General features: G+C 64.9%; 1 long non-coding RNA gene across 2 annotated transcripts; it reads right to left on the bottom strand.

Annotated features, from left to right (window-relative positions):
* Positions 1 to 3683: 3683 nt before the first annotated feature.
* LOC120322856 lies at positions 3684 to 5265 on the bottom strand. Of its 2 annotated transcripts, none has more exons than XR_005562792.1 (3): positions 5053 to 5265; positions 4232 to 4321; positions 3684 to 3736 (listed from the first exon to the last, which is right to left on the bottom strand). It is a non-coding gene; the product is annotated as an uncharacterized LOC120322856 (long non-coding RNA). The 2 variants fall into 2 exon arrangements; XR_005562791.1 differs by lacking the exon at positions 3684 to 3736 and adding an exon at positions 3829 to 3855.
* Between the last annotated feature and the right edge of the window lie 542 nt (positions 5266 to 5807).

Here is a 5807-nt window from a genome sequence, read left to right as displayed (position 1 = left end):
CCCCCCCCTTGACCTCCCTGACCCCTGAGTGACCCCTGAGTGACCCCTGAGTGACCCCAAATGACCCCCAGTGCCCCCCTGACCCCAGAGCAAGTGCAGCCCCTTCCCCAATTCCACCCCCTTTGTCTCCCCAATTTTTGGGACCCCCTGACTCCCCCCTGCTCCCCGTGACCCCCGAGTGACCTCGTGACCCCCGAGTGACCCCGTGACCCCCGAGTGACCCCGTGACCCCTGACCTCTGAGCGCGTGTAGGCCGCCTCCCCCCGGGCCCCGCTGACGATGACGTAGGGGACACGATCCCCCAGCACGGGGGCACTGCCGGGGTCCCGCACCTTCAGCCTGCCCCAAACACCCCAAAACGGCATTTAACACCCCAAAAACAGCATTAAACACCCCAAAAACGGCATTGAACACCCCCAAAACGGCATTGAACACCCCGAAAACGGCATTAAACACCCCAAAAATGGGGCACTGCCGGGGTCCCGCACCTTCAGCCTGCCCCAAACACCCCAAAATGGGAAAAAACACCCCCAAAACGGCATTAAACACCCCAAAAATGGCATTAAACACCCCAAAAATGGGACAGAACACCCCAAAAACAGCATTGAACACCCCAAAAACGGCATTAAACACCCCAAAAATGGGACAGAACACCCCAAAAACGGGACAGAACACCCCAAAAATGGGGCACTGCCGGGGTCCCGCACCTTCAGCCTGCCACAAACACCCAAAAATGGGAAAAAACACCCCAAAACGGCATTGAACACCCCAAAAACAGCATTAAACACCCCAAAAATGGGGCACTGCCGGGGTCCCGCACCTTCAGCCTGCCCCAAACACCCAAAAATGGGAAAAAACACCCCAAAAACGGCATTGAACACCCCAAAAACGGCATTAAACACCCCAAAAACGGCATTAAACACCCCAAAAATGGGGCACTGCCGGGGTCCCGCACCTTCAGCCTGCCACAAACACCCAAAATGGGGAAAAACACCCCAAAAACGGGGCTGGAGGCACTGGGGGGCACTGGGGAGGGTCCCAGTTTCACGGGGTGTTTTTTGGGGGTTCCTCTGGGGGTTTTTGGGGCCCAGGGGGTATTTTTGGGGTGTTTTTGGGGCCCCCACCTCTCGGCCAGCCTGACGTGGGCTTGGGGGGCACTGGAGGCACTGGGGGGGGTCCCAGTTTCACAGGGTGTGTTTTTTGGGGTTCAGGGCCATTCCCACTGGGGTTTTGGGGTCCAGGGATTGGTTTTGGGGGTGTTTTTGGGGCCCCCACCTCTCGGCCAGCCTGACGTGGGCCTGGGGGGCACTGTAGGCACTGGGGGGGTCCCAGTTTCACAGGGTGTTTTTTGGGGGTTCCCATGGGTGTTTTTGGGGCCCAGGGGGTATTTTTGGGGTGTTTTTGGGGCCCCCACCTCTCGGCCAGCCTGACGTGGGCCTGGGGGGCACTGGAGGCACTGGGGGGGTCCCAGTTTCACAGGGTATTTTTTGGGGGTTCAGGGTGTTCCCGTGGGGGTTTTTGGGGCCCAGGGGGTATTTTTGGGGTGTTTTTGGGGCCCCCACCTCTCGGCCAGCCTGACGTGGGCCTGGGGGGCACTGTAGGCACTGGCTGCCCTCGTTAACTCCTTGGTGATGACGAGCTGGGAGATGTCGATGCGGTTGCAGAGCAGGTCTGAGATCACCTCCTGGGCGTGGGCCACGGCCCCCTCGGGGTCCCTGGGGGGCACAGGGGGGGTTAGAGGGGCTTTGGGGGTCCTAAATCACCTCCTGGGCGTGGGCCACGGCCCCCTCGGGGTCCCTGGGGGGAAAAAAGGGGGTCAGAGGGTCCCTGGGGGTCCTAAATCACCTCCTGGGCGTGGGCCACGGCCCCCTCGGGGTCCCTGGGGGGAAAAAAGGGGGTTACAGGGGCTTTGGGGATCCTAAATCACCTCCTGGGCGTGGGCCACGGCCCCCTCGGGGTCCCTGGGGGGAAAAAGGGGGTCAGAGGGGCTTTGGGGATCCCTGGGGATCCCAAATCACCTCCTGGGTGTGGGCCACGGACCAGCTTGGGTTGGGGACCCCCCGTGTCCCCATTTCCCCTTCCATTTTCCCCATATTTCCCCCCATCCTGGGGGTCTCTCCCCCGTTTTTGGGGGTCCCACCTGTGCAGGAGGATCCTCCTGAGGCAGGCCGTGACCAGGTTGGGTTGGGGACCCCCCATTTTCCCTGTATTTCCCCCCATCCTGGGGGTCTCTCCCCCGTTTTTGGGGTCCCACCTGTGCAGGAGGATCCTCCTGAGGCAGGCCGTGACCAGGTTGGGTTGGGGACCCCCCCTGCCCCCCGTTTTTGGGGTCCCACCTGTGCAGGAGGATCCTCCTGAGGCAGGCCGTGACCAGGTTGGCAGCCAGGGGACAGTTGTCCCTCCTGACGGCCTCCAGCCCTTTGCAGTCGAGCTTTGGGGGGGCCCCCGAGCCCCCCGAGAAGCAGAGCCCGGCGTAGCGCTTCTTGCTGATCAGCAGGTACGGCCAGTACACCTGGGGGGAGACCCCCGGGTCAGGGGAGACCCCCGGGTCAGGGGAGAGACCCCCGGGTGAGGGGAGAGACCCCCGGGTGAGGGGAGACCACCCAAGGGTGAGGGGAGAGACCCCCGGGTCAGGGGAGAGACCCCTGGGTGAGGGGAGACCCCCGGGTCAGGGGAGACCACTGGGAGTGAGGGGAGACCACCCAAGGGTGAGGGGAGAGACCCCTGGGATGGGGGAGACCCCTGGGAGTGAGGGGAGACCACCCAAGGGTGAGGGGAGAGACCCCTGGGAGTAAGGGGAGACCCCCGGGTGAGGGGAGAGACCCCTGGGATGGGGGAGACCCCTGGGAGTGAGGGGAGACCCCCAGGGTGAGGGGAGAGACCCCCGGGGTCAGGGGAGACCTCCAGGAGTGAGGGGAGACCACCCCAGGAAGGAGGGACACACCTTGGCAGGGGGGGCACAGGTGAGGAGAAATCCCTGGGGAGGGGGGACAGGTGAGGGGAGACCCCCCTTGGGGTGAGGGGAGACCACCCTGGGATGGGGGGCAGGGGAGGGGAGACCCCCCCTGAGGGTGAGGGGAGACCACCCTGGGGTGGGGGGCAGGGGAGGGGAGACCCTCGGAATGGGGGACAGGTGAGGAGACCCCCCCCGGGATGAGTGGAGACCCCCCCTTGGGGTGAGGGGAGACCACCCTGGGGTGGGGGGAGACCCACCTTGGGGGGGACAGGTGAGGGCCCCTCCCCCTTGGGGTGAAGGGAGACCCCCCCCTTGGGGTGGGGGACACACACACCCCTGGGATTTGGGGACCCCCCCCAGGGAACTCCCCTCTCTTGGGGACCCCCAGGGACCCCTTTGGGGACACTGGGACCCCCCTTAGGGACACGGAAACGCCCTGGGGGGGCTCAGGACCCTCCCCCAGGATTTGGGGACCCCCCCCCCGTATTTTGGGGTCGGCACCTTCTCGAACTCGAGCCGGATGGGGGGGGGGAAGTGCCCCGACACCCACGAGGCCACTTCGCGCCCCAACTCCACGGCCTCGGCCACCGACGGGACCCCCAGGCGGCACATCACCGAGTCCGTGTCCCCATAGACCACCTGCACCCCAAAATCGGCATCAGGGACCCCAAAATCACCATCAGGGACCCCAAAAACCCCCCAAAACCCCCCCTGAGACCCCCCGAGCACCGACGGGACCCCCAGGCGGCACATCACCGAGTCCGTGTCCCCATAGACCACCTGCACCCCAAAACTGGTGTGAGGGACCCCAAAAACCCCCCAAAACCCCCCCTGAAACCCCCCGAGCACCGACGGGACCCCCAGTGTCACATCACCGAGTCCGTGTCCCCATAGACCACCTGCACCCCAAAATCGGCATCAGGGACCCCAAAAACACCATCAGAGACCCCAAAAACACCATCAGGGACCCCCAAACTCCCCTCGGGATCCCCCCAACATCCCCCAAAACCCCCTAAACACCCCCAGGACCCCCCAGGACCCCCAGTGTCACATCACCGAGTCCATGTCCCCAAACCCCCCCTGGGACCCCAAACCCCCCCTCAGGGACCCCAAACCCCCCCTCAGGGACCCCACCCCCCCCTCAGGGACCCCAAACCCCCCCTGGGACCCCAAATCCCCCCTCAGGGACCCCAAACCCCCCCTGGGACCCCAAACCCCCCCTCAGGGACCCCAAATCCCCCCTCAGGGACCCCAAACCCCCCCGTGCCCCCTCACCTTGACCTGGTGCCCCCCCTGCCCCCCGTATTTCTCCTCCACGAGCTGCTTCGTCCTCTCGATCATCTGCCGCCCGAACCCCGTCACGCTCTGCGGGCACAGGGGGGGCACGGGGGGGCACAGGTGGGGCAGGGTGTGTCACAGGTGTGCCCCAGGTGTGTCAGGGTGTGTCCCAGGTGTGCCCAGGTGTGTCACAGGTGTGCTCAGGTGTGTCCAAATGTGCCCCAGGTGTGTCCAGGTACGTCCCAGGTGTGTCTTGGAGGTGTCCCAGGTATGGCAGGTGTGTCCCAGGTGTGCCCAGGTGTGTTCAGGTATGTCCCAGGTGTGCCCAGGTGTGCCCAAGTGTGTCAGGGTGTGTCCCAGGTGTGCCCCTCACCTGGGATATCTCGAGGCAGGGCAGCCTGCCCGCCTGTGCCCCGGTGAAGCTGTGGGGTGGGTGTGTCAGGGTGTGTCAGGGTGTGTCCCAGGTGTGTCAGGGTGTGTCCCAGGTGTGTCAGGGTGTGTCAGGGTGTGTCCCAGGTGTGCCCAGGTGCCCCAGGTGTGCCCCTCACCTGGGATATCTCGAGGCAGGGCAGCCTGCCCGCCTGTGCCCCGGTGAAGCTGTGGGGTGGGTGTGTCAGGGTGTGTCCCAGGTGTGTCCCAGGTGTGCCCAGGTGTGTCCCAGGTGTGCCCAGGTGCCCCCCTCACCTGGGATATCTCGAGGCAGGGCAGCCTGCCCGCCTGTGCCCCGGTGAAGCTGTGGGGTGGGTGTGTCAGGGTGTGTCCCAGGTGTGTCAGGGTGTGTCCCAGGTGTGCCCAGGTGCCCCAGGTGTGCCCCTCACCTGGGATATCTCGAGGCAGGGCAGCCTGCCCGCCTGTGCCCCGGTGAAGCCGTACACGGAGTTGGCGCTGACCTTCAGTGCCAGCTGCCGCCCGTCCAGCACCTGCCGCCGCGCTGGGTCCTGCTCCTGGGCCAGGGCTGCCTTCACCCTGCGGGACCCAGACACACACCTGAGCTCACCTGAGCTCACCTGAGCCACACCTGTACCTCACCTGAGCTCACCTGTACCTCACCTGTACCTCACCTGAGCCACACCTGAGCTCACCTGAGCCCCAAACCCATCCCTGCTCCTGGGCCAGGGCTGCCTTCACCCTGCGGGACCCAGACACACACCTGAGCTCACCTGAGCTCACCTGAGCCACACCTGAGCTCACCTGTACCTCACCTGAGCTCACCTGAGCCTCACCTGAGCCCCAAACCCATCCCTGCTCCTGGGCCAGGGCTGCCTTCACCCTGCGGGACCCAGACACACACCTGAGCTCACCTGAGCTCACCTGTACCTCACCTGTACCTCACCTGAGCCCCAAACCCATCCCTGCTCCTGGGCCAGGGCTGCCTTCACCCTGCGGGACCCAGACACACACCTGAGCTCACCTGAGCTCACCTGAGCCACACCTGAGCTCACCTGTACCTCACCTGAGCTCACCTGTACCTCACCTGAGCCCCAAACCCATCCCTCCTCCTGGGCCAGGGCTGCCTTCACCCTGCGGGACCCAAATGCACACCTGAGCTCACCTGAGCCACACCTGAGCCTCA

Source organism: Pipra filicauda, unplaced genomic scaffold (assembly GCF_003945595.2).
Source record: "Pipra filicauda isolate LSUMZ 115617 unplaced genomic scaffold, ASM394559v2 scaffold1618_size7906_pilon, whole genome shotgun sequence".
Classification (NCBI taxonomy): Eukaryota; Metazoa; Chordata; class Aves; order Passeriformes; family Pipridae; genus Pipra; species Pipra filicauda.
Note: the sequence above shows the minus strand (reverse complement) of the source record. Positions and strands in the feature narration are given on the sequence as shown.